General features: G+C 36.1%; 1 protein-coding gene across 1 annotated transcript in view; it reads left to right on the top strand.

The window, feature by feature from the left end:
- Window positions 1–27611, top strand: part of LOC109498986 — a 418886-nt gene that overhangs the window by 325555 nt on the left and 65720 nt on the right. The window contains exons 7-9 of the mRNA XM_045056735.1: window positions 23257–23473; window positions 23950–24134; window positions 25065–25109. The gene's annotated coding sequence lies outside the window, so the exon portion shown is untranslated. The remainder of the gene's footprint in view (window positions 1–23256; window positions 23474–23949; window positions 24135–25064; window positions 25110–27611) is intronic.

Genomic DNA, 27611 nt, shown 5'->3' with positions numbered 1-27611 from the left:
TATAAAGACAGCAGAAGATGAAAAACCACTTCTGTAGAATCTATTGGATATATAGGAGACGAGGAATCTGGCTAACTCATCTTCAGTATTTCCTAAAGATATTCACCAAAAGTCTTGGAAATCTAATAGAAGTAGTAATCCTTGTACATTTATTTATATACATATATATATATATTTGCTGGAATTACATCAACTCAGAATGGCTGACCTGAGGATAGAAAACTAGATTGACAGTAATGAAAAAAAGTTTTTGAAAAAGAAAAATGAGGAAACTAAGTTTAATCAAGTAAAGGCATTTTATTAGATAGACCAGATCTTTCAACACATGGAGTATGTATGGGAAAACAAAATAATAAGACAATCATTGATGGTAAAAAGTTTGGGAACCATGATTTAGAGGCAGGCCATCTTCCTCTTCCACAGAGGAAGTGTTAAGAGATGGTGTTTACAATGTTGGATAGAGATAAATAGAACTTGAATCATCTACACCTTTAAATCAACAGCTTTATGGAAAACTTTAGACTGTAGTATTATATTTTTAAAGGCTTATTGAAACATTACCTCAAATTTGATAATTTCAGCAAAGGGCTTAATTATTTTAGTTATTTCTAAAAAGTTTGAGGCTTTTGGGTATTTCAGTTGGTTGTACATGATACATTCAATACCATTTTGAAAGTTTTAGATAAGTTGGAAATGTCATTAATCAAATTATCTAAACTATATTTTATGGAAAGTAAAATATGACATATTTGTATACATTTTATTCAGAAGTCTTGGATATATAGCCAGGGTTCATACATCATATATTTTCTTTTGGCTTCAAAAATAGATGCAATTAATATGCATAATTTCTTTGACACTCAGGCTTTTTATTTTTTAAATTTTCTCAAACAAAAGCTATAATATATGATAGTAATATTTGTTAATGTCTTTATTGAGGTAAAATTGACTTTTAATAAACTATTCATATTTAAAGTATAAACTGTAAGTTTTGCTATATGTATGCCCTTGTGAAATTACCCCCACAATCAAAATAACAACTACACCCTACCATTCCCAAAGGTTTTCTCTTATGTTTTTGAAATCCCTCCCTCCCACTATTCCTTGTGCCCCATCATTCCTGAGCAACCATTGTTTGACTTAAGGGACAGATACATAATTGCAAGACCCAATGCAAAATGAAAATATGAAATCCCTTATTTGAAAAGCAGAGAAAATTTTATTTTAAAGGTACAAAATTACAAAGCTTTTTCTTTTCATCCGTAATCTCTCTCATAGCTAGTCATGGTGTTTTTCATTTGCTATTTAATGGTTTTCTAAATAAAGAAAAAATAAACTTTAAAATTATTAGCATGAATTTTGCCATTTATCTTTATGTTATTCAAAGCCAATTCTAAATACAAATATATAAGCATTTAAATGATATACAAAATTACTACAATTACACCATTCATATTTAGTAGCTCATACATGCATATATATCTTGTTCCTACCAGAAGAGTGGAAATGGGGCACAAAATTTGCAGAATTATTTTTATCTCATGTCTTGATACATGCATGTTCTACCAGCATTGTTGACCTTCAGGTAAGGTTTGGTAAGGAAGGATTAAAAGGAAATGGAACTATGGGTTGCCTTGTCTTTCCTTTTCCTTCTATGTCATCATTTTCTCCATAGTGTTGGCTAATATAAGAAAGTAATAGGAATAATAAAGGATATGATAGGGTTCCTTGATTGCTTGTGTTTTTTAGAATGTCATTGCCTGCTTTTTGCCTCTAGTCTTTTTTACAGTTTCTGTTTATCTTTTAAATATGTTTAATTTTTTCTAGCTCCTTAAACATATAGAATATAATAATAATAACTTTACTTTCCTTGTATACTTATTCTATCTTTTGTGTCATGTCTGAATCACTGTTGATGAATTGGTTTTCCTGTTCATTATAGATTGTGTTCCTCTAATCCTTTGCATGCCAAGTGATTTTGATTGGATACCAGGCATCGTGAATTTCACCTTTTTAGGTGCAGGGTATTCTTGTATTTCTATAAATATTTTTTATATTTCTTGAGCTTTGTGGTGGGACCCAGTTATTTTAAAAGTCCGATCTCTTTGAGTCTTGCTTTTAAGTTTTGTTAGGTAAGGCGAGAGCTGCATTTATCCTAAGATTGAATTATCCCACTACTCAGGCAAGACCCTTCTTTGTACCAGAAGTGATATCTCTGAATTTTAAAGTCTGCTGCTCTGGCCCTGGCTGTTAGAACAGCCCTGGGAGAACTGCAGCTCCTGTTTCTGATCTCTGAGGTTCTGTCTTCATGAACTGTGTCCTGTCTGGTATTCTGCCCTACAAACTCTAGGTAAAAGGGATCTATCTCCATTTGTCTTCAAATAAGGAGAACACCGAGCTCTTCCTGGGGTTTTTCTTCCTGAGCCTTGGTCTGGAAATTTGGTAGTAAGCTAGGACAATCATTTGTTTTCCAGCTCTCAGAAATCGTTGCCCTTGTCTAACTGCTTAAATATCATTGTTTCATATATTTTTTTCTGGATTTTTAGTTATTTCAGACAGAAGGTAAATCAAGTCCCTGCTACCTCATCTTGACTAAAAGCAGAAGTTCAGGCAAATTTGTTTATAGAACACTTTTTTGTTGTTTCTTAATTTCCTAATAAATATATGACTGTGAAAAATTATAGCTATTATGTCTTAAGCTTGTAGAAATTAACTGATTTATAACATCTTGAAATTTCAAGTTTATCATTTTTATTCTGTCTTGCTCTTCTTTGTTCAAAGTCCCCTAAGACCTTATTACTCCATATTATGTCCTGACTAAAAGCCTTGGGATCACTAGAGAACATGTGAGAAAGGCAAAATCTCAGCCTTTACTAATACCTACTGAATAAAAATCTTCATTTGAACAAGATCCTTAGGTTAAACATGTTGAATTTTAAGAAGCACTGCATTAATGGGGTACCTCTTCAGAAGGCACATAGATCTCATTTTAAGTTCCTTGATAAAGGAGTTCTTAGTCAAGGTTAAAGACGTTAACCTTGTACACCAGGGAACCCCTGTTGGAATCCAACCATTATGCATTTGCACTCCAGCTCTGACAATTTCTAGATGTGTACATTTGGATAAGGTAATTTATAGTCTCAGCTTCCTTATCCACAATGCAGAACTAATAACACCTACTTTATAGGAATACTATAAAATCAAATTAGATATTACATCTAATATCTGGCATATAATAACTTCCAAACAAATGGTAATTATGATTATTCTTAGATCATTATCCTGGAAGTTTCTGGAATGAAAGGGTCATGTCAAATTTTACTGAATTTCTCACAACACCTAAGACAGTAGATACTTAATAAAGGTTGACTGATTGTAATGACATTTGAATATTTCTCTAGGTAATTAAGAGAAGAAATAGAAGTTAATTAAACTGCTTCTAATGAGTAGATTATATGCCTCACTGAGCAGTCATAATCATTGAAGGAGAAAATAGACTCTCTCTACTTCATTCATGTTTTAAGATAGAGTGTGTTCAACCTATTGATTTTCAATGTTCGTCAAGACAACTTCACATGAATTTTTACCTATTTCTTATTCCATTTTAAGCAGCAAAGTCACCCTGCCTTAATAAAATGTTTTATTAAATACTCCAGCCAAACTTTAATTGAATGTGCAATGACCTGCATTGTAGTGCCATAATTCACCTTGATTATATTGTCCGAGTGATTTTTTTGAAGGAAATGACCATCTAAATAAGAGAGAAAAAAAATTCACCCAAACACAGCATGATTCACTGTGCTGCTTTTTAAATACAAAGGTGAGGGCGCCTGGGTGGCTCAGGCGGTTGAGTGTCCAACTTCGGCTCAGGTCATGATCTCACAGTTGGTGAGTTCCAGCCCCCCACTGGCTCTGTGCTGACATCTCGGAGCCTGGAGCCTGCTTCGGATTCTGTGTCTCCCTCTCTCTCTGCCCCTCCCCCTCTCATGCTCTGTCTCTCTCTCTCTCTTAAAAATTAATATTCAAAAAAATTTTTTTAATAAAAAATAAATAAATACAAAGGTGATGTGACTGTCCTGAAATCTCTACAACATTAATTTAAAGACTTTTTTCCCTAAACTTCCCCTCCATAACCAAATTTTGATAAAATATTAGAACTAATCTACCAGCACTCTGTCAGGTTGTCCCTTTTATGATATGTGAGATGCATTTTTGAAAGCTTATGAAAAATATGGTGTCATTAGACCACAGTGGACTGAAATGGTATTGCAACCACTTTAAGAGAATAATCTAACAAATGGCCATTTTAGGTCAGTGGGGGAGAAAAAAAACCTTTCTAAACATGATTCAAAAGCCATGTACAAAATAACATACAAGAAATAAAAATGATTTTTTAAATTAATTTAATCTTTAAAGACAAACACCATTATAAAACTACTTTAAGGTTATGACATACTTGTTTAATTGATATGTTATAAATAAAAATTATATCTTAGAATTGATGTTGAGAGTGTTTTCCTTCATCTGATAAGTTATAGGCTTTGAAAAGAAGATATGATATAGAATTTATTGACTTTAAAAGAATCAGTTGGCAAAATAATTAGTAACTACAGGTATACCTTGGAGATATCATATAGATTTGGTTCCGGACTACCACAATACAGCGAAAATTGCAACAAAGCGAGTCAAATAATTTTTTTGGTTTCCCCAAAACCAAATAATTTTTTTGCTTTCCCCTGTCACATAAAAGTTATGTTTACATGCTATTAAATACAATAGCATTATGTCTAAGAAACAATGTACCCCCCTTAATTAAAAAATGTTTTATTGCCAAAAAATGCTAATCATCATCTGAGCTTTCAGTGAGTCATAATCTCTTTGATGGTGGAGTCTTGCTGCCATGTTAATGGCTGCTGACTGATCAGGGGAGTTGGTGGCCAAACACTGGAGTGGCCATGGCAATGTCTTAAAATAAGACAACAATGAAGTTTGCTGCATTGGTTGACTCTTTTCATGAACAGTTTCTTTATAACATGTGATACTGTTTGATAGCATTTTACCCACAGTAGAACTTCCTTCAAAATTCTCAAAGCCTGTAGCTACTTTATCAGCTAAGTTTATGTAATATTCTAAATCTTTTGTTGTCATTTCAACAATTTTCAAGGCATCTTCCCCAGGAGTAGATTTCATCTCAAAAAATGACCCATGGATCATGTGACCCAAATGATTAAAATAAATAAGATTTTAGAGAAATAAATGTTGTTTGTATATAGCTCAATGGATAAAAACATGGACCCAGAAGCCAGACTTCTCAGAGTTAATTCTGACACCTCTACCAATAAGCTTTTGGACCCAGGGCATTTTTAAAAAATTTTTCTGTGCCTTAGTTTGATCATTTATAAAAACTGTGGTAAGAGTAAGAGTACTTTTTTAATTTGGTGATGATTAGCAAAAGTACTTTGAACAATGTCTGAAACATAGCACATACCAGATAAATATTAGTGAATAGTATTATTACAAATATTAAATTCTGCCTAAACTGAAAAAGATCACTGTTTTATTTATAAGGACATACCTATGCTCCTTATGGTAATATCCATTAATGTTCCAATTGATAGTCTTAACTCTCAGTCATATATCAAAATATTTAACAATGCAATTAGAAATGAGGAAAGAATAATATAAAAGGTAGGCAGTTTGGTGGTGATTAAAAACACAGCTTTGGAAGTCTGACAGATTGTGAAATCGGGTCTATCATTCATTAGCATAATAGCTTTGGTCAGTCTGTACTTCGCTTTGTGAACGTCAGTTCCCAAATTCAGAAAATGAAATTATTAGTAATTATCACAAAGAACTATTATGAAGATTTAGTTACAGAAATTTAGGCTTTTTGATACATAAAACCCAGAGTGTATTTAATTTCAGTTATATTTAGAATATAAATATTTGTTGGATTTGCCCTTTGTCCTCACAAGAAAATTCAACTATATTGTGTTAAGAATATATATACCCTAAAAATATCCAAGATTGCAAAGCAGCTTATATATAATGATAAATAAGTAGCACAGCCAAAAATGACACTTAGAAAAGTAGTTTATTTTGGCCTCAAAGGCTTTTATCTTGTTCATTTCTCTTCTTCCAGTTTCCCAGGTGCAGTAGTCCTCCCTTATCCACAGGGGGATATGTTCCAAGGCTCTCAGTGGATGCCTGAAACCATAGATAATCCCAAATCCTGCATGCACTGTTTTTTCATATATATACACATATATATATATACATATATATATGTGTGTGTATATATATATATATATCCATTATAGAGTGCAATTTATAAATTAGACATAGTAAGAGATTAATAATAGCTGATAGTAAAATGGGAAAATTATAGTAATATGCTGTAATAAAAGCTGTGTGAATGTGGTCTCTCTCTCTCAAAATATCTTACTGTACTGTACTCATCCTAATTCTTGTGATGATGTAAGAATGATGACATGAAGGAGGTGAGTGACCCAAATATGGTGATGTAGCATTAGGCTACTCTTGACCTTCTCAAGGTCAGGAGGAGGGATATATGCATCCAGACTATGGTAGACCATAGATAACTGATAACTGAGACCTTGGAAAATGAAACCATGGATAAGGGGGCTAGGATGACTACTGTACTTCTTGGCCATCTCTAGGAGACGGGAAGAGAATTTAGAAACACATACAGAAGAGAAAATCATCTGCAGTCCAGATTGCTCATTCTAATTATGTTTCTCCTTTACTGAAAGTTAAGTTCCCAACTACAAATAAGACACATAAGGTGTTGGTGTTAAAGCTAAAAATTTTTAAATACCGCATTACACTGCAGATAGATTCTTATAACAAGCAAACACAGAAAAGTCTTCGAGGGAGGATTGGGATACATGGCCACCTGAATGCAGATCCGTTTCCCTGTACTCCCAATTTCTCTGCATCACCAAAGTCAGAATGCTGTTAGGGCCTATGGACTGTTGAGAAATAGGAGACTCTGAATTGGAAAGAGTTCTCCAGATGATAATTAGTAACTAGCATGGTGCTTTTGCCTTTATGGATGATTGAGACCTTATAGACCAGTTTTACAGGGATCCTAGACAGATACCAGAAAGAAGCACATCCTGAGAAGATCCAAGCTTTCTTGTCCCTTGTCCTGAGAGAGTATTAGAAGCCTGGGGAAGAGTGATCCTTCTTCTAAGTAACCTAGCAGTAGCACTGGCAAGCTTCCGGCCCATACACTTCTGGCCCAAGATGGACTTATTTCAAATACCTGTGGGGCTTGTGCCATTAGAGTCTTCCAATAACCAGCCCTCATATTCGGTGGGTTAACAAAGGAAAAAACGCAGCCATTTAAGGAATCCCAGCAAACAGAATGATCACTCAGGGTTCAGTTAAGATATAGTCATCACATCAATTATTTTAACAGAAAATGTAAAATAAAGAATGGTTAATGATATGTAAAATCAATATGAATTAGGAAAGTGAAAGGCAAAGGTGATCAGGGAGGTAGCAACTACAGAGAGAAGGTGTTACCCTCAAGGCTGGGGGAGCAAAGGAAAGAACTTAGAAATATTGACACTTGGGACGCCTGGGTGGCTGAGTCCCGTAAGCCTCGGACTTGGTCCCAGGTCACGATCTTGGATCTTGCCGTTGGTGGGTTTGAGCCCCGCAGCAGGCTCTGTGCTGACAGCTGAGAGCCTGGAGCCTGCTTCACATTCTGTGCCTCTGCCTCTCTCTCTCTCTCTCTCTCTCTCTCTCTCTCTCTCTCACTCTCAAAAATAAATAACATTTAAAAAATTTTTAAAAAGAGAAAAGAAATATTGACACTTGGAAGAGAGGCCCCACAGAGCTAAATTCAGCCCTCTGAGGGAGAAGCCCTGCTGGGCTAGTAGCGACATCTTTGAGGTGGAGCAGGTGTCACATGGGGCAGGGGCCCAGACTCCTGCGGAAGGCTGGCAGCTGTCTGCTGCTGGTGAATCTGAGCCATGGTGATAAGGCTGGTCTTGTCAGAGCTGGAAGACTACAAACAAGATCCAGCCACTGCTGTGGGTGAGCACAGCTGCTGTCAGGGTGAAGAAGCATTGCTAGGGCGGCACAGGAAAAAGAAACCCAGAAGGCAGCAGGAAGCCCACAGGAAGTAAACAGAAAATAACAAGTCTCTTCAACTCCAACTGCCTGTAGCCTCTCCCTCCCTCTCTCTTTCTCCCTCTCCCTCTTCTTACCCACCCAGGAGTCCCTGGGCAGTGGAGTCACAGTCCCTGCATCACAAAGCCAAAAGTAGAAGGGTAGTTTTCTTAGCTGCAATAACTTAATAACTGGCACAGTCTGACAAAAAATTGAAAACACACAAAAATAAAGTAGCAGGGAGAGACAAGTGGAGATGGAAAATAATGGAAACAATAAGTTGATTCAAGGATAGGAAAATAAAATATTTTTCTAGAGATTGAAGAAATAATGAAAACACATGATTTTCTAAACAAATTAACAGATGAGTTGAAAGGGAGCAGTTGCCATTGGGATCTAAATTAGTGGCACTGGGATCTAAATCAAATGAAATAAGTACCACAAAGCATAAGACACAGTAAAATAGATTGATATATGACCAAAAAAAAGGAAATGTAAGAGATGTAAAGTAGAGATCCAAGAGAGCTAATGGAATAGGAATGTTAGGAGATTGTTAGGAGGAATAATAGGAGAAGAAATAATTAGACAAATAATAAAAGAAGGCCTACTTGATCTGAGGAACTCAGTTCTGCACACTCCAAGTTTCATTTAGTTCCATAGTCCACTGATAGTAAAACCCAGGGAGAAAAGTACTAAACTTAAGAAAAATGGGGTCCTGGGTGGCCCAGTCTGTTAAGCATCCGACTTCAGCTCAGGTCATGATCTTGAGGTTTGTGAGTTCAAGCCCCACATCGGACTCTCTGCTGTCAGCTTGGAGCCCATTTCGGATCCTCTGCCTCCCTCTCTCTGCCCCTCCCCCACTCATTCATTTTCTCTCTCTCTCTCTCTCTCTCTCTCTCTCTCTCTCTCAAAAAAAACATTAAAAAAAAAGAAAAATCTTACAAGTTTCCAGACCTATAGAAAAATTACCATCAAGAGAAAAAGAATGGGGAGGAGAGGAGGAGAGAGCGAGAAAGAGAAAGAGTGTGCACGCACTGGGCTGGCATCAGAATTCTAATCCAAAATATAGGAAGATGGAAGCTAGGAAGAGTAAGATCCTATCCGTTAATTATGAAGGCAAAGGACTGTAACTGAAATCAAATCAAATAATTGAAAAGTTAATATAAACTCATTTCTTCATAATAAAAATTCTATGACAAATATAAACAAATTTATATAGATATAAATAAATATAAATATAAATTTATATTATGCTTCAGCATCAAAAGCGTAAATAAACAAGATACAGTTATCTAACAGTAAATTATTTTAACTAAGGTGGATTCTCACAGACTAGTTGGAATTCAATTTCTCATAAGGAGTAAGAGAAAATCTAAGAAGGAAAACAAAAGCACGAATTATACCACAAAGGCTAGTGTTATATATTCTTAGTGTCTTCAGTGTATTAATATCACAAATGTTAAGAAAGGAAATCCTAGAATTTATAAAAATTAATGTTTATCAGAAATGGGTGAATCTTTTAATAACAGAAACTCTGAATTTAGAAAAATGTAGACAAACACTCTTACGTGAATATCTTCTTTTTAAATAAGAAATGGAAAACAATGCATATAGAGTCCCCATTTGGATGTAGAGCTATTTATATAAGCCTTTTTACAGCAAATATTCTCAGACTTAAAACCTCAGGATTAATCTCTAAATAAGCAAAATTTGAAGAGCATAAAATGAACCCTAGCAAGTTTGGCTCTTGCAAGGCCTTTTATGAGAAAACAGATTATCTTTGTCATCTGTTATTTCCAGTTAATTTACAAGCTAAATGGAAACCCTAACTGCTAATTCATCCTAAACAATTCTGGAATAAAAGCATGCCATTTGTATATAGTAGAACAATCATGAATCCAGGCCAGAAGATCTTCCTAGCAATGAAGACATAAATATAAATAATCACGGACAATGCAGAAGAACGAACCAAGCCATTTTTAAGAATGTGCCGAGATGGTGAACTTTATTTCAGATGCAAGATCTGCACCTCCCATGCCTTGCATTGTAGGTGCTCGTTAAAAGTTTGTTGCTGATAATAGGTTCTGGGTTTTTTTTCCCTTTTGTACTTGAGGACTTTGGTTAGCATCACATTCACTAGCTACAATATATTACCATTGAATATTTATCAAATTATTGAATGGAGGAAACAAGGATTCCAAAACCAAAATGATTGACTGACAATAAGAATCATGATTATTTTATGATTATGGATTATTAGGTGTCACTTTATGTTTTTATCTTGAGCCAGAAAAAAACAGATTTGTGTGTGTTTTCACTTTTCCCTTTGAATAATGACACCGAACCCCAACCTCAGCTGTTGTTGTTGTTGTTGTTGTTGTTGTGTTGTCGTCATCGTCATTGTTTCCTTCCCAGGTCTATGAATGTTTTTAAGTAAGTTACTATTCTGTTTTACATTTTCCAATGTCTTTCTTATTTTATTCACCATTGTTCAGTTGTCTAAACATGTGTAGAAACAGGAACCTGGGAACTAGGTTTTCCTGCTGTATTCAGGAACGTAAATACTTGGAAGGAAGAGACTATTCATTGACAATTGCTCCTTGCTGACTCCAGTATGCCAAGGAAAACATTGTCACTTTGTTTTTTGAAACGTTCTTGTATGAGGTTTGTTTGTTTTGTTATAAATGGTAAGGGATGCCTGTTTACTTAGAAAGATTGTGCACACACCCACAAAAATAATTCACAATTTTATTAATACAAAACTCAAGAAATTATATTTTTTCTTTAGATATTTTGTTTTTTTTCAATAAAGAAAAAAAGCGTTACAAGTAGAGTTGAAAACTTTTGCATGCCTCACCTGCTTCCATTACCTTCCCTCCCTTCCAGAGTTTACCACAACCCCAAGATTCATGTGTACCAATCCCATGCTTGTTTCTGTTAATTGTATGTTTTTCTGCATGAGGTTGTTTTTATTTGAGTATAGTTGATACAATATGTTACATTAGTTTTAAGTGTACAACTTAGTGATTTGATAAGTTTATATATTAAGTTATGTTCACCACAGGTGTAGCTACCATCTGTCCCATTGCATCACTATCACAGTTTCATTGACTGTATTTCTTGTGTTGTGCCTTTTATTCCTGTGACTTATTCATTCCATAACTGGAATCCTGTATCTCCCTCTCCCTCTCCCCTTCACACATTTTGTCCATCCCCAGATCCCCTCCCCCTGGCAACCATGAGTTTGATAGGTCTGATTCTGCTTCATTTGTTTATTCATTTTTGTAGATTCCATTCATGTGTAGAATTACATTGTATTTGTCTTTCTCCATATGACTTATTTTTGCTTAACATAATACCCTTTAGGTATATCCATGTTGCCTCAAATGGCACAGCCTCATCCTTTTTATGGCTGCATAATATTCCTGTGTGTGTGTGTGTGTGTGTGTGTGTGTGTGTACCACATTTTCCTTATCCATTGATCTATTGATGGATATTTAGGTTGCTTCCATACCTTGGCTACTGTAAATAATGCTGCGGTAAGCATGGGGTGCATAAATCTTTTCAAATTAGTGTTTCTGCTTTCTTTGGGTCAATACCCAGTAGTGGAATTATTGGATTATATGGTATTTCTATTTTTAAGTTTTTGAGAGATCTCTGTAGTGTTTTCCACCATGACTATACCAATTTACATTCCCACCAACAGCGCATGAGACTTCCTTTTTCTCCTACTTGCCACTTGTTATTTCTTGTCATTTTGATTTTAGCCATTTTGACAGGTGTAAGATAGTATCTGATTGTTATTTTGATATGCATTTCCCTGATGATTAGTGATGCTGAGCATCTTTTCATGTTTCTGTGGGTCATCTGTAGGTCTTCCTTGTAAAAATGTCAATTCAGGTCCTCTGCCCATTTTTAAGTTAGGTTGTTCGTGCGTTTTTTGGTGTTCAGTTGTAGAAGTATCCAATATTTTGTATATTAATCCCTCATCAGATATACCATTTGCAAATATTTTCTCCCATTCAGTAGGTTGTCTCTTTGTTTTGTTGATGGTTTCCTTTGCTGTGCAAGAGCTTTTTATTTTGATGTAGTCCCAACAGTTTTTGTTCTTACCTTTGTTTCCCTTCCCTCAGGAGACATACCTAGTAACATTTTTCTAGGGCAATGTCAAAGAAATTACTGCCTAGTTTCCTTCTAGGAGTGTTATGGTTTTGTGTTTCACATTTAGGTCTTTAATCCATTTTGAGTTTATTTTTAAATTTGATGTAAGAAGGTGGTTCAGGTTTATTCTTTTGCATGTCTCTGTCCAGTTTCCCCAGTACCATTTATTAAAGATACCGTCTTTTCTCCATTGTATATTCTTGCCTCCTTTGTCATAGGTTAATTGACCATAGAATCGTGGGTTTATTTCTAGGGTCTCTGTTCTTCTCCATTGATCTATTTGTCTATTTTTGTGCCAGTGCCATACGTTTTTGATTACTACAGATTTATAGTACATCTTGAAATATGGTATTGTGTTACCTCCAGCTTTGTTCTCCTTTGTCAGGATTGTTTTTGCTATTCAGGGTCTTCTGTGGTTCCATATAAATTGTAGTACCATTTGCTCTAGATTTGTGAAAAATGCAGTTGGTATTTTGATAGAGATTGTATGGACTGTGTAAATTCCTTTGGGTAATATGAGCACTTTAACAATATGAGCCCTTCCAGTTCATGAGAATGGAATATCTTTCCATTTTTTTGTGCCATCTTTAATTCCTTTCACCAGGGTTTTATAGTTTTTGGAACTGTTTTTAAATTATATGTGAAGTTTGGGGGAGAATAAATGAAAGACTAAGTAGCAAAGAGCTCTAATGTGAAAGCCATAGTTTCACTGACCAGCTAAGCTGCATGTGTTATTTATAAGGTGCCCCGGGGCAAAATTGTGACAAGGAATTCCGTCTTTTCATTCTCTCTTTGTCTATTAGTTTCTTTTCTACATAGATTATATGTACTTACATGCTACCTGGAACAAGCCAAAGCAGTCAATAAAGATAAATCTTGATTACTAGATAATCCACCATTGTGAACAGTCTACCACTCGTATCTATCTTGGCCTGTAGCCTTGATATTCTTTTTACAGCTCTAGATCAGTGGAGGATTCAGGCACATGGGATATGTGCTCGCTAGGCTTTTATTTGAATTTTTGCATGTATCGCCTTCATTTTTAAGACAATGAGAAAATACAAATAAGTGAAAATAATAAAATGAACAATAATTATACTTCGTTAATGTTACAAAATATGTCATTCCAGACTTATTTTTAAGGCCATGTATATACATACATGAATGAAGTATGAATAAATGATTAAATAAGAAATGAATGAATGAATAAATAACAAAGTGAGAATGTGCGTGTATGTGTGTGTGTGTGTGTGTGTGTGTGTGTACACACACCCCACCCCCTCCCTCTCCAGACGTTCACTCAAATGCCACATTATTAGTGAGGTGCTCTCTGGCTGCCATGCACACATACATGCACACAAACACTTTGTATCTCCTTTCTTGCTTTAGTTTTCTTCTTTGCACTCAAATCAGTATTTTTTCAAGGTGTCCATCTACCCCCCTCACCGCCACCAGATTTAAAGCTCCGTGAGTACAGGATTCTCATCTGTTTATTCAACCGCTATGCCCCAAAACTTAAACCAATGTATGGCATACAATGATTGTTCAGTTGTATAGTGAATATACACTATAAAAGTCTGGGTGTATATATAAAAGTCTGGAAATATAAAAGTCTGGATGATTCACAACTAATCTTGAGTGACAAGCATACTGAATTTAAAGTTCAAAGGAATTTTGTGTCTGTTTCCCTTAATGGTCTAAGAAAGAGTTGCATTTGAAGCGAGTATTTATTCATATATCTGAAAGGTGAGGGAAAGAGGAGTGAGGATCTCTACCTTGAGGCAGATGTGCCTGCAGTGTTTGGGGGAAGACCCAGGTGGCCAGAGCTGCTCCAGCAGGGTTAGAAGGTGGTGGTAAGAGATGGAGGCAGAAGACAATAGGAGGCCCAGTCATGGAAGGCCTTAATGCACTGATAAAGATTTATTTAATGTGTGTATATATATATATATATACACACATATATATAATATTTAGGAAAATTCTCCAATGTCAACTATTCCTTGCTTAAAAATACTTGAAACACTAAAGATTATAGAATGGCAAGTTCATTCTGAATCCCAAATAAACTTGAATTCTTGAACACAGACACATAGTCATTAAGAAGACTGTTACCTGTGAAGTAAAAGAACTTGTTCCTTAATTTTTGAAGCTATATTTCTGTAGATCTAATATTAAAGATGGATTTGAGTGGCATAGGATCTAAAACTTAGATTTGGAAAGTACTTTCCTAAAATGCGAACCTAAAACATTCTAACAATCCCAATACCACTTGGCATTTTGGGATGAAGGACAGGGAGGAGTCCTAGAGAAATCACCCTACAATCTTATGTCCTCAATATTTTGCCACATTTAATTTTGAAGGCATTTTCTGGTATCCCTTTCAGATTCTTCCACATGCCATATTTACATTAACTACACTAAGAGACATAATTATAACTTGTGGCTAATTTGTTTTTAAAAAGAAGAGAAAGAACCCACAACAAGAAGCATGTTAAAAATAACACTGAAAATATAATTTAAGTATTAGACTTAAACCAGTTAGTGTCAAAATACAAGCTTCCATTCCTAAGCAAGTTTAAATCTACATCATTACAGTATGATGTGTCTGAATAATAAAAGACTAAACTTTCATAAGAAGTGACCCTTAAAAAATATATCTGTTTTTCTATGTGTGTTTTATTTAAGGAAAATGGTTAACTGCACTTGACCACTTTCTATCTATATGCAATTGCACTTACAAAAAAGATTCATCATTGATTATGCTCATTCTTAAATAAACCAGTCAATAGTGGGCCTGAAATTAACAGATGAATTTTCAGATATGGAAACAGAATAGTTTTACACCAGCGATACAAAACAAAAATACCCTAGCCATTAATGTTTGGGAAGTTGTTTGAGGTTTTGAAGTGTTTTTTTTAATATCCTTCTTTTTTGTTTTATCATTTTTTAATGTTTCTTTATTTTTGAGGGGGGGCATGCGTGGGGGAGGAAGAGAGAGAGAGAGAGAGAGAGAGAGAGAGACAGAATCGAAGTAGGCTCCAGGCTCCGAGCTTTCAGCACAGACCCCGACCCAGGGATCGAATTCACGAACTGTGAGATCATGACCTGAGCCGAAGTCGTGCACTAAACCGACTGAGCCACCCACGTGCCCCCGACTGCTTCTAAAATTATAGTGATGTCTATATGTGCGCACTTAATCAATGGAATCCCTGAAAAGTCTGGCTAACTGAAATTAGCTTATTATCAAAATGGGCCGATGAAACAATAATTATAACACTATCATGATTTTTTTATTCTTACATTAGATAATATAGAGTGTAGTTTTAGCGTCAGGAGTAGAATCCAGTGATTCATCTCTGAGTACAACACCCAGTGCTCATCCCAACAAGTGCCTTCCATCAACCATCTTCCCCACCTCCATCAACCCTCAGTTTGTTCTTTGTATTTAAAAACCTCTTACGGTTTGCCCCCTCTCTATTTTTATCTTATTTTTCTTTCTTTTCCACTATGATCATCTAAGTTTCTCATATTCCATATATGAGTGAAATCATGGGATATCTGTCTTTCATCTTTCTCCAGACTGACTTTTTTCACTTAGCATAATACCCTCCAGCTCCATCCATGTTGCTGCAAATGGCAAGATTTCATTCTTTTTCATCATTGAGTAGTATTCCAGTGTGTGTGTGTGTGTGTGTGTGTGTGTGTGTGTGTGTGCATGTGAATACACATCTTCTTAATCCATTCAGCAGTTGATGGACATTTGTGCTCTTTCCAAAGTAGCTCTTTGGAGCTACTGTTGATAGCACTGCTATAAACATTAGGGTGCATGTTCTTCTTGAAATCAGCACTCCTGTTTCTTTTGGATAAATTCCTAGTAGAGCAGTTGCTGGGTCGTAAGGTAGCTCTATTTTTAATTTTTTGAGGAACCTCTGTACTGTTTTCCAGAACAGTTGCACCAGTTTGCATTCCCACAAAAAGTGCAAGAGGGTTCCACTTTCTTTGCATCTTTGCCAACATCTGTTGTTTCCTGAGTTGTTAATTTTAGCCATTCTGACAGGAGTGAGGTGGTATCTCAGTGTGGTTTTGATTTGTATTTCCCTGATGATGAGCGAAGTTAAAGCATCTTTTCATGTGTCTGTTTGTGATCTGGATGTCTTCTTTGCAAAGTGTCTTCTGCCCATTCATGTCTTCTGCCCATTTCTTCACTGGATCATTTGTTTTTGGGGTGTTGATTTTGATAAGTTCTTTATAAATTTTGGATACTAACCCTTTATCCAATATGTCATTTGCAAATATCTTCTCCCATTCCATCGTCTGCATTTTAGTTTTGTTGATTGTTTCCTTTGCTGTGTAGAAGCTTTTTATCTTGATGAGGCCCCAATAGTTCATTTTTTGCTTTTATTTCTCTTGCCTTCAGAGACATGTCAAGAAAGAAGTTGCTGCAGCTGAGATCAAAGAGGTTGCTACCTGTTTGCTCCTGTAGGATTTTGATGCTTTCCTTCTCACATTTAGATCTTTCATCCATTTGAATTTTTTGTGTGTGTGTATGATGTAGAAAGTGGTCCAGTTTCACTCTTCTGCATGGTACTGTCCCATTATCCCAGCACCATTTGCTAAAGAGACTGTCTTTTTTTCTATTGGATACTCTTTCCTGCTTTGTCGAAGATTAGTTGACCATATATTTGTGGGTCCATTTCTGGGTTCTCTATTCTATTCCATTGGTCTATGTGTCTGTTTTGTGCCAATACCATACTGTCTTGATGATTACAGCTTTGTAATACAGGTTCTGCTTTGGTTTTATTTTTCAACATTACTTTGGCTATTAGGAGTCTTTTGTGGTTCCATACAAATTTTAGGATTGTTTTTTCTAGCTCTGTGAAGAATGCTGGTGCTATTTTGATTGGGATTGCATTGAACGTGTAGATTGCTTTGGGAAGGATCAACATTTTAACAAAATTTGTTCTTCCAATCCATGAGCATGGAATGTTTTTCCATTTCTTTGTGTCTTCCTCAATATCTTTAATAAGCTTTCTATAGTTTTCAGTGTACAGATCTTTTACTTCTTTGGTTAGGTTCATTTGTAGGGATTTTAATTTTTTGATTCAACTGTGAATGGGATCAGTTCCCTGATATCTCTTTCTGTTGCTTCATTATTGGTGTATAGAAATGTGACCAAGTTTTGTACGTTGATTTTATATCCTGTGACTTTACTGAATTCCTGTATTAGCTTGAGCAGTTTTTTGGTGGAGTCTTTGGGTACTCCATTTAGAGTACTATGTCATCTACAAAGAGTGGAAGTTTGACTTCTTATTTGCCAATTTGGATTCTATTTATGCCTTTATTTCATTTTTTTGTCTGATTGCTGAGGCTAGCACTTCCAACACTATGTTAAACAACAGTGGTGAGAGTGGACATCCCTGTCGTGTTCCTGGTCCCAGGGGGAAAGCTGTCAGTTTTTCCCCATTGAGGATGATATTAGCTGTGGGACTTTCATATATGGCTTTTATGATGTTAAGGTGTGTTCCTTCTATCCTAACTTTCTTGAAGGTTTTTATTAAGAAAGGATGCTGTATTTTGTCAAATGCTTTTTCTGCATCTATTGACAGGATCATATGATTTTGATCCTTTCTTCTATTAATGTGATGTATTATGTTGATTGACTTGTGAATATTGAACCAGCTCTGCAGCCCAGGAATGAATCGCCCTTGATCATGGTGAAAATAATTCTTTTGATGTACTGTTGAATTCAGTTTGCTAATATCTTGTTGAGAATTTTTTCATCCATGTTCATCAGGGATATTGGTCTATAACTCTCCTTTTTAGTGGGGTCTTTAGTTTGGAAATCGAGGTAATGCTGGCTTCATAGAATAAGTCTGGAAGCTTTCCTTCCATTTCTATTTTTTGGAACAGTTTGAGAAGAATAGATGTTAACTCTGCTTTAAACGTCTGGTAGAATTCCCCTGGGAAAACACCTGGCCCAGGACTCTTATTTGTCAGGAGATTTTTGATAACTGATTCAATTTCTTCACTGGTATTGAGTCTGCTCAAATTTTCTATTTCTTCCCATTTGAATTTTGGAAGTATGTGAGTGTCTAGTAATTTGTTCATTTCTTCCATACTGTCCAGTTTGTTGGCGTATAATTTTTCATAGTATTCTATAATAATTGTTTGTATTTCTGTGGTGTTGGTTGTGATCTCTCCTCTTTAATTTGTGATTTTATCTATTTGTGACTTCTCCCTTTTCTTTTTGAGAAGTCTGGCTAGGGGGTTATCAATTTTGTTTATTCTTTCAAAACACCAGCTCTTGGATACATTGATCTGTTCTACTGATTTGTTGTTTGTTTGTTTTTGGATTCTATAGTGTTTATTTCTGCTGTAATCTTTATTATTTTTCTTCCGTCTTTGGGCTTTCTTTGCTGCTATTTTTCTAGGTCCTTTAGGTGTGAGGTTTTGTTGTATATTTGGGACTTTTCTTACTCCTTGAGATAAGCCTGAATTGCAATGTATTTTCCTCTTAGGACTGCCTTTGCTGCATCCCAAAGGGTTTGGACTGTCATGTTTTCATTTGCATTTGCTGTCATATATTTTTTTTATTTTCTTCTTTAATTTCCTGGTTGAACCATTCATTCTTTAGTAGGATATTCTTTAACCTCCACATATTTGGGGCTTTCCAGAATTTTTCTTGTGGTTGATTTCAAGTTTCATAGCATTGTGATCTGAAAATATGCATGGTATGGTCTCAATATTTTTATACTTGTTGCAGGATGTTTTGTGACCCAGTATGTGATCTGTTTGGAGAATCATTCACGTGCACTCGAGAAGAATGTGTTCTGCTGTATTAACATGAAAAATTATATCTGTTAAATCCATCTGGTCCAATGTATCATTCAGAGCTGTTGTTTCCTCATTGATTTTCTGCCTAGATGGTCTGTGCATTGATGTAAGTGGAATATTAAAGTCCCATACAATCATGGCATTATTATCAATAAGTTTGCTTATGTTTGTGATTCATTGATATATACATATATATATATGTATATATATGTATATGTATATATATATGTATATATATGTATGTATATATGTATATATATGTATGTATATATGTGTGTATATATATATATATATATATATATATATATATATATATATACATTTGGGTTCTTCCATGTTGGGGTGGGGGCATAAACATTTACAATTGTTAGCTCTTCTTGATGGATAAACCCCTTAATTATGATATAATACCCTTTTCCCTCTTGTTACAGTCTTTGTTTTAAAATTGAGTTTGTGTGATATAATATGGCTACTCCAGCTTTCTTTTGATGTCCATTAGCATGATAGATGGTTCTCTATCCCCTCACTTTCAATCTGCAGGTGTCTTCTGGTCTAAAATGAGTCTCTTATAAGCAGCATATAGATGGATCTTGGGTTTTTATCTATTCTGATACCCTATATCTTTTGATTGGGGCATTTAGTCCATTTACAATCAGAGTGATTATTGAAAGATACGAATTTAGTGTCATGATGTTATCTGTAGGTTTTGTGCTTATGGTGACCTCTCTGGCCCTTTGTTGTCTTTGCTGCTTTCCAATCACAGAATCCCTTTTAGGATCTCCTGCAGGGCTGGTTTAGTGGTCATGAACTCCTTTAGTTTTTATTTGTCTGGGAAAGCCTTTATCTCTCCTATTCTGAATGACAGCTTTGGTGGATAAAGGATTCTTGGCTGCATAATTTTCCTATTTAGCACATGGAATATTTCCTGCCATTCCCTTCTGGCCTGCCAAGTTTCAGTGGACAAGTCTGCTACTACCCTTATGTGTCTGCCTTTGTAGGTTATGGCCCATTTTTCCCTAGCTGCTTTCAGAACTTTTTTTTTTTTTTTTTTTGCCAGTTTCACTATGACATGTCATGGCGTTGACCTGTTTTTTGTTGATTTTGAAGAGAGTTCTTTATTCCTCTTGGACTTGGATGCCTGTTTCCTTCCCTAGATTAAGGAAGTTCTCAGCTATAATTTGTTCAAATAAACCTTCTGCCCCTTCTCTTGCTTTTCTACTTCTGGATCTCCAATGATACAGATATTGTTTCATTTTATGGAATCACTTAGCTCTCTAATTCTCCCTTCATGATCTAATATTTCCTTCCCTTATTTTTTCCAGCTTCATCAGTTTCCATAATTATATCTTCTATTTCGCCTATTCTTTCCTCATTGTCACTGTACCTAGTTTATTGTGCATCTCATTTATAACATATCTTAACTCATTGTGACTATTTCTTAGGACTTTCATCTCTGCAGCAACAGATTCTCTGCTGTCTTCTATGCTTTTTTCAAGCCCAGCTATTAGTCTCACCACTGTTATTCTAAATTCTTGTTCAGATATATTGTTTGAATCTGTTTTGAGCAATTCTCTGGCTGTCATTTCTTCCTGGAATTTCTCTTGAGAAGAATTCTTCCATTTTGTCATTTTGGCTAGGTTTCTGTCTCTTGCACGTTTTAAAAGCTTGTTATGTGTCCTGAACCTGTGAGTACTACTATATTAAAAAAGGGTCATACACTGTCCCAGGCCTGGCATTTCAGGAAGTGTTTTTGGAATGTGTTGTATGCACTCTGTTGTTGCGTTTTGGCTGCTCTATCCCACTGGTCTGTCCTCTGCAAGGCTTCTCCTTGCTTGTTGTGGTGGAGTGTTTGGACCTTCCACCAGGTTGCTTTGATTTGTTCATTGATATAACCCTGGAAAAAAGGAAAGGGCAGGAGGGCAGCCTGATCTCATACAGGAGAAAAATGAAAGGGGAGAAAAGAAGACCAAGCAGAGAATCAAAAGAACTATACAGTTAGTACAGAGAGACAGAAAGGAAAATAAAGAAGATACAGAAAAGATGTAAGACGAATAGAGTAAAAATGCCTGGTTAAACAAACAAAGCAGAAAAAAAAATATGTTTACCAAAAACAAATCAGAAACTATAAGCCTGATTCCAAAGGAAAAAAGAAGAACATAGAAAGAGAAAAGAAAAGGGAACAGAAGAGAAGAAGAGAAGAACAAAGAGACAAATAGACAAACAGAGGAACACAAAAACAGTTGTCTGTTGGTGCCTGCGACTGGTGGCAGCACTGGTCTGGAGGAGAGGCTGACTGCATTTTATCAGCCAGTCTCACTCCAGTAAACAAGCAGTTACCAGGCACGGAGGCGGGCGGTTTGGTGTAAGCAGGTCTCACCTCCACTGGGGGCCACCATCCTGTTCTCTGAAGCCCCACCATGTTGTTGTTGGGGAGAAAAATGGAGACACTCCAATCTCTCCTCCCAGACTGGGTGTCTCAAACCACACTGTTCATGCAGCCCTCACAGAGTAGTGCAGGCCGTCAGCCTGCCCTACTCCACAGTCTCCTGCACCTTCTAGACACTTGGCTGGGATTCAAAACCCTATGTCTTAAGGGGCCTGCACCTTGTGGACTCTGTTCTGGTGTAGTAGTGCCCCTCAGCCCTGCTGATAAAAAGCCTTTGGCTGGCTCCTGCAGGGTCATTTCTCCTTGAAGAGGCAATAAACCCTCTTCCCACAGTGCTCAAGGAAGGGGACTGTTCTCTCCCAGTGTGTCCTGAGATTGCTAGAGTGCCTTGGGGCAGCTCCCTCCCCCACAGGCACACACGCAGGGCCAGCTCAGGTTAGAAGAAAGTCATGCACTTTGGGACCTCTGAGCTTCAGCTCCTAAGGCTGTTTGCAAAATAGAAACTGGTACTGTCCATATTTCTTGTTCCATGGTCCAGAGTGGTTTTCCTTGATAGTGAAGCCCTCTGTCTTTCTATTCCTTTTGCCTTTCCACAGAAGGGGTTCCCTCCCCTCCCTGCCTACGCCATTTCCTCTCCCCCAGTTCATACACACGAACCTCCATCCTGCCAAGCTGTTCCCCTCCACCTGTGGAGATCTTTCTGCCACTCTGCACATTGATTTCCTGGGTGTTCCAAGTGATCTGACCTCAATACACCTGGGTTTGAGGGACAAAGAAAATCCCAGTCCCCCTACTTCTCTGTTATTTTAACTCTTTCAACACTATCATGGTTTTTAAACAGCTGTACATGGTGCAGCATAAAGATGCATGTAGTTGTATGTAGTGAAAATGCATGTAAATTGTGTAGACAGCACAAGTGTCTTCTCCTTAAAAGAAATTAAAGTTCAGGGTTCTGAGTTCTTACAAGAAAACTAAAAATAACTTCATCTTTATCTTTAAAAAGAATTTAAGTAGGCCCCTTTTTTTGTTTTCTCAGATCCATAATAAGGAACTCAGGGTATCAAATGATCAGTGATAATGACCATTACATTAGTTAAAAGTTGGTATGTGTTGGGGCGCCTGGGTGACTCAGTTGGTTGAGCGTCTGACTCGATTTCAGCTCAGGTTATGACCTCACAGTTTGTGATTTTGAGCCCTAACGGTACAGATCCTACTTGGGATTCTCTCTCTCCTTGTCTCTCTGCCCCTCCCCTGCTCTCTCTCTCTCCCTCAAAATAAATAAATACACTTTTTAAAAAAAGTTGGTATGTGTAAAAATTTATAGACCATATGAAGGAAATTTTTAAGACAAACTAAATATTCTTAAGTGAAATGTAATGTCAATAAAGGCACGTGGCTGGAATTAAAATCTTTCAGGTTAAAAAGTAAAATGAAATTCAACTAAATAAAAGTGAAAGGCTCTTTCTTACCAGGACCCTCAAATGGATGGATGAGAACATTTTGTGTAAAAAGAAGCATTCTTAAAATTGTACATTTAGGAAGGCTGCTCTGTATGGATGTTGGGGCGACATACAGTGCAGGCAGTAGCTCATGTTGAGCCAGGCCCCGCCCCCTCCGTATCCATCTGCACATCACCCACTGAGTAGTTTGAATATGGTGTTTGCTCAAGAGTTAAACTTGACTGCTCTAAGGATAAATGTATTCCCTCACACACCCGTCATTGATTCATTTAGGTATGAAAATATGTACCAATTCTGACCAAAGAGATGTGAGGAAAAGTTTCCTGCAGATTTCTGGAAAGGTTTTCCTCAAAGATAAAAATGGGAAGCTCTGCCCTTTCTCCCACTGTCCACAAAGAATGAAGCCTAAACTCCAGTGCCACTGTTGACAACAACCATGAGGTCATTCAGCCTTAGGAGAAAACCACATTGCTGGTAACCAAGTGAAAAGGTAAGAAGAGAATCCAGAATTGTTTATATTTGAGCTCCACAATGAACTAATCCTAAAGCCGGGCCTACTCCTGGAATACTAGTCATATGAGTTAAGAAGTGCCTTTTACTGTTTAAATCCATTTGATTTGCTTATTTCTTGCATTTTCAGGCATGGTAACCGATAAAGGACTCAGTATGTATTTGGCTCCAGGGTAGAACTAAGCATGAGCTGCCAGTACTACAACCCATAAGAAAGAAAGTCATAGTCATAGTTAAAAAAAAAAAAAAAAAAAAAATATATATATATATATATATATATATCTAGAATCTTTAAAATGAAGAACGTGAAGGCATATTTTCATTCTTCTCTGTAGACAGTCTTAGAAAGCCACTTAAAATGGCAGCTGCCATTTGATCCTTAAGTGACTAGGACCTCTGTGAGTACCTCCTACCTGGGATTTGGTATGCAGATTCATCCTCTAATCTGGATTACAGGGAGAATTTCACAGTGCGAATTTTGAACTCTGCTTGGGAACCTCTTTGAAGATCAGCCAGAAGATGATGGAAGTGCAAATAACATGCAGAAGCTCAAGGCTGTCCTTCTGTAGTTCATGCTGAGCCGGCAGTCATTCTCCCAACATGACAGAAGTCAGATTACCCTGAGCATCAGCCTTTTACAGGTTATTATGTTCTTATCTTCAAAATGCACTAATCCCCCCCCCTCTATTTTTTTCTGAATTTTACAGCAGGAAATGCTAAAATTATGATTTCCTTTTAAGAAATATACATGAATCTTACTAAGAAGGAAGTTGGGGAGGGGGTTGTTTGTTTTTTTTTTATTTTGGGTAGCAACCAAAATAAATGGTTCTACAAGAGTCAACATTTTCTATTTTGTTTTGCGTTATGTACAGATGCTCGGTTATAATTTCTATTAAGTGTAAGTCTCATAATGGCTTTCTTTAAGGAAATATTGTACATTTTTTGGCCCAATTTGAACATAGGTTGCTTTTAGCATGAATAAAAATACACTTTTATTAATGCATGTTTAAGTGTTTTTATGAATACAAATTTTCTCAAAAATTGCTTCATTTCTAAAGCTGAGATTGTGTGAGTGCTGAAACCTATTGAGTAGTCACAGTGGACCATGCTTAGCAAGTGTAAATATAGAGTAATTTACGTCTAATGAAATTAAAATGGATCATAATTAAATACAAGTCAAATTAAATTTTCGAGTAATTTCCATTACCAAGAGGAATGTCTTTTTTTACTTATACCCCATATTAAAAACCAATTTAGTCCCTTCAATGTATGCTATAAAACAGAAAACAACAATTTAAAAATCAATATTCTTGCTATTAATACAAACATCATGATAACAAATGATCCCCTTAAAATACAAAAACAAAAATTAACTATTTTTATAAATAAAAATGACTGCACACACACTCAGGTTTCAGTGACAGAAAATGAACAGGTTTCTATTTGTACTTTCTTTTAAGAATCGATTATCAAAGGCCAAATTGAACGAAAATTACTGTATGTAAGAAAAGTCAACTAAAGTATGTAATCACATTTGTTTCTGTTAAGCTTTTTTTTTTTCCTTCTCACAGCACAGAACATGGGACTTCATTAAATCTCAGCATTTGCATATTCATGTAAGTAATTTTTTTCATTATGAGTTACTAGTTCATATCATCATCTTGTTTGGGGTGGAGGCAAGTGTCAGCTCTTTAAAGTACCTAGGCATTATCTCTCAGTCATTAAAATACTTTTTTACAACTCTACATAATCAGTACCATTACCTCCAGTTCCATTAAACACCAGAAAAAAAGCACCCGAAGAGCTATTTTGCATTGTAATATATATTTTTAATGTACAAAAACACAGACCTATATATATGAAAAAAAATACTAACCACAACCAATTTTATGTTTCCTCTTTTACTAATAATTAAAAATAGCATTTTGCAGGGCCACCTGGGTGGCTCAGTCGGTTAAGCGTCCGACTTCGGCTCAGGTCATGATCTTGTGGTCCGTGAGTTCGAGCCCCGCATTGGGCTCTGTGCTGACAGCTCAGAGCCTGGAGCCTGTTTCAGATTCTGTGTCTCCCTATCTCTCTGCCCCTCCCCTGCTCATGCTCTGTCTCTCTCACTCTCAAAAGTAAATAAACGTTAAAAAAAATTTTTTTTAAATAGTAGCATTTTGTGTATCAAATCCATTTATCTTAAGAAAACTGAGATATATAGGTAAAATACAACGAAACAATTATAGGGCATTATTCATCATATTGTTAAAACTTATAAGAATAAAAACGATAATTTGGTTATACATGAAGCCAGTGTTAACGTCCTGCTCTGAGTCTTGTTCTGCCAGGATTGGTTAGGGTCTCACCCATCATTGATCACAGGGCCACCTACTCACCTGCATGGGGAAGAGCTGGAATATTCTCTAGCTGGAATATTCTCCAGGTGAAACAAATTACCTCATACTGCTATCAAATCTCCATGTATCTCATTAATGCCACACACTCTCCAAATGACTGAAGCAGTTTAGAGTTGCGCACACATGTATTTCCAACCCCACAAACAAATCAAATGCACTACTTAATTGTTAAATTTTTTTTTAAATCAAAAACATATGGGCACTATGGAGAAAATATGCATAATTGAAAACATAAGAAAACATCAGCCATTTGAGGGGCTTATACCTTATTAGGTATATATTGGGATATACCTTATATTATATAAAGTATATTATATATATTATATTTATTATAATATATTATGTTTTATATATATTATATAAGGGGACATTTTGAAAAAAATAGGTGCTCAATAAGCACGTGAAAAGATGCTCAATCTCATTCTGTTAAGAAATAAGATAACCTTCCATATTAATGAAATTTTTTAAACTTTATGAAATACAGTATTGGATGCACAGTTATGTATAAATGCATGTCATAAGTATACTCATTTCAAAATTTTTTTAAATAACAAAAAATGAGGGAAAGCAATTGGTTAAAAATTTTCCCTTCTTTCATTTCTGTGTTTCTTCTTTCCTGTACTGTAAAGCTTTCTTTCCTCTCATTCATCAAATATTTAGCAGAATGTTTATTCTGTGTCAGGTATAATGTAAACTCATAAGGAGTCCTTACAAAATTTTACATAGTAGCCTATTTTTTTTAAGTTTATTTATTTATTTTGAGAGAGAGACAGACAGCAAGAGCAGGGGAGAGAAACAGAGAGGGGGAGAGAGAGAGAGAGAGAGAGAGAGAGAGAATCCCAAGCACAGTCCCTGCTCAGTACAAAGCCGGACTCAGGGCTTGATCCCACAATACTGGGATCATGACCTGAACTGAAATCAAGAGTCGGATGCTTAACTGAATGAAGCACCCAGGTGACCCCTTTTTTTTTTAATTTTGAATTGTTTTTAATTTCAAAAAGATCACCTCAGCTGCAGTGTGATTAACAGATTTGAGGAAACTGATAATGATAAGAGGACAGAAATAATGGACATGGGCAGAGCAGTTATACAAAATCAAATCTCAGGATATTGTATAGATAATAAAAAGAATAAAATAGATAAAATACATTTTTTTCCAGGAAGGATAACAAAAATGTTCATATTAATTACTTTTAGTGAAAGGAAATACAAATTAAGGAAACTGGACAAAAGTAGACATTTTATTTCTTTTAGTTTCTGTATTGCTCACATTCTTATGATGGTTTATATAACTTACTTTTTTTGAGAGAGTATGTGCACACGCAGGTGGGGGAGGAGCCAAGAGAGTAGGAGAGAGAGAATCCTAAGCAGTCTCCACCACCAGTGGACCGTAGGGAGCTGGACGTGGGGCTCCATTCCACTTTCCTGGGATCATGACCTCACGACCTGGGCCTAAATCAAGAGTCAGACTCTTAACCAACCAACTGAGCCACACAGGTGCCCCTAAACTTTTACAATTTTTTAACAGAATTAACTAGTTTAAGATTACAGGCTATTTTATTTTTTTTAATGTATAAATTAAAAGTAATTACAATTACCATTTAAAATGTTTTCTCCAGGGGCGCCTGGGTGGCGCAGTCGGTTAAGCGTCCGACTTCAGCCAGGTCACGATCTTGCGGTCCGTGAGTTCGAGCCCCGCGTCGGGCTCTGGGCTGA

The sequence above is a fragment of the Felis catus genome, chromosome B1, assembly GCF_018350175.1.
Source record: "Felis catus isolate Fca126 chromosome B1, F.catus_Fca126_mat1.0, whole genome shotgun sequence".
NCBI lineage: Eukaryota > Metazoa > Chordata > Mammalia > Carnivora > Felidae > Felis > Felis catus.
Note: the sequence above shows the minus strand (reverse complement) of the source record. Positions and strands in the feature narration are given on the sequence as shown.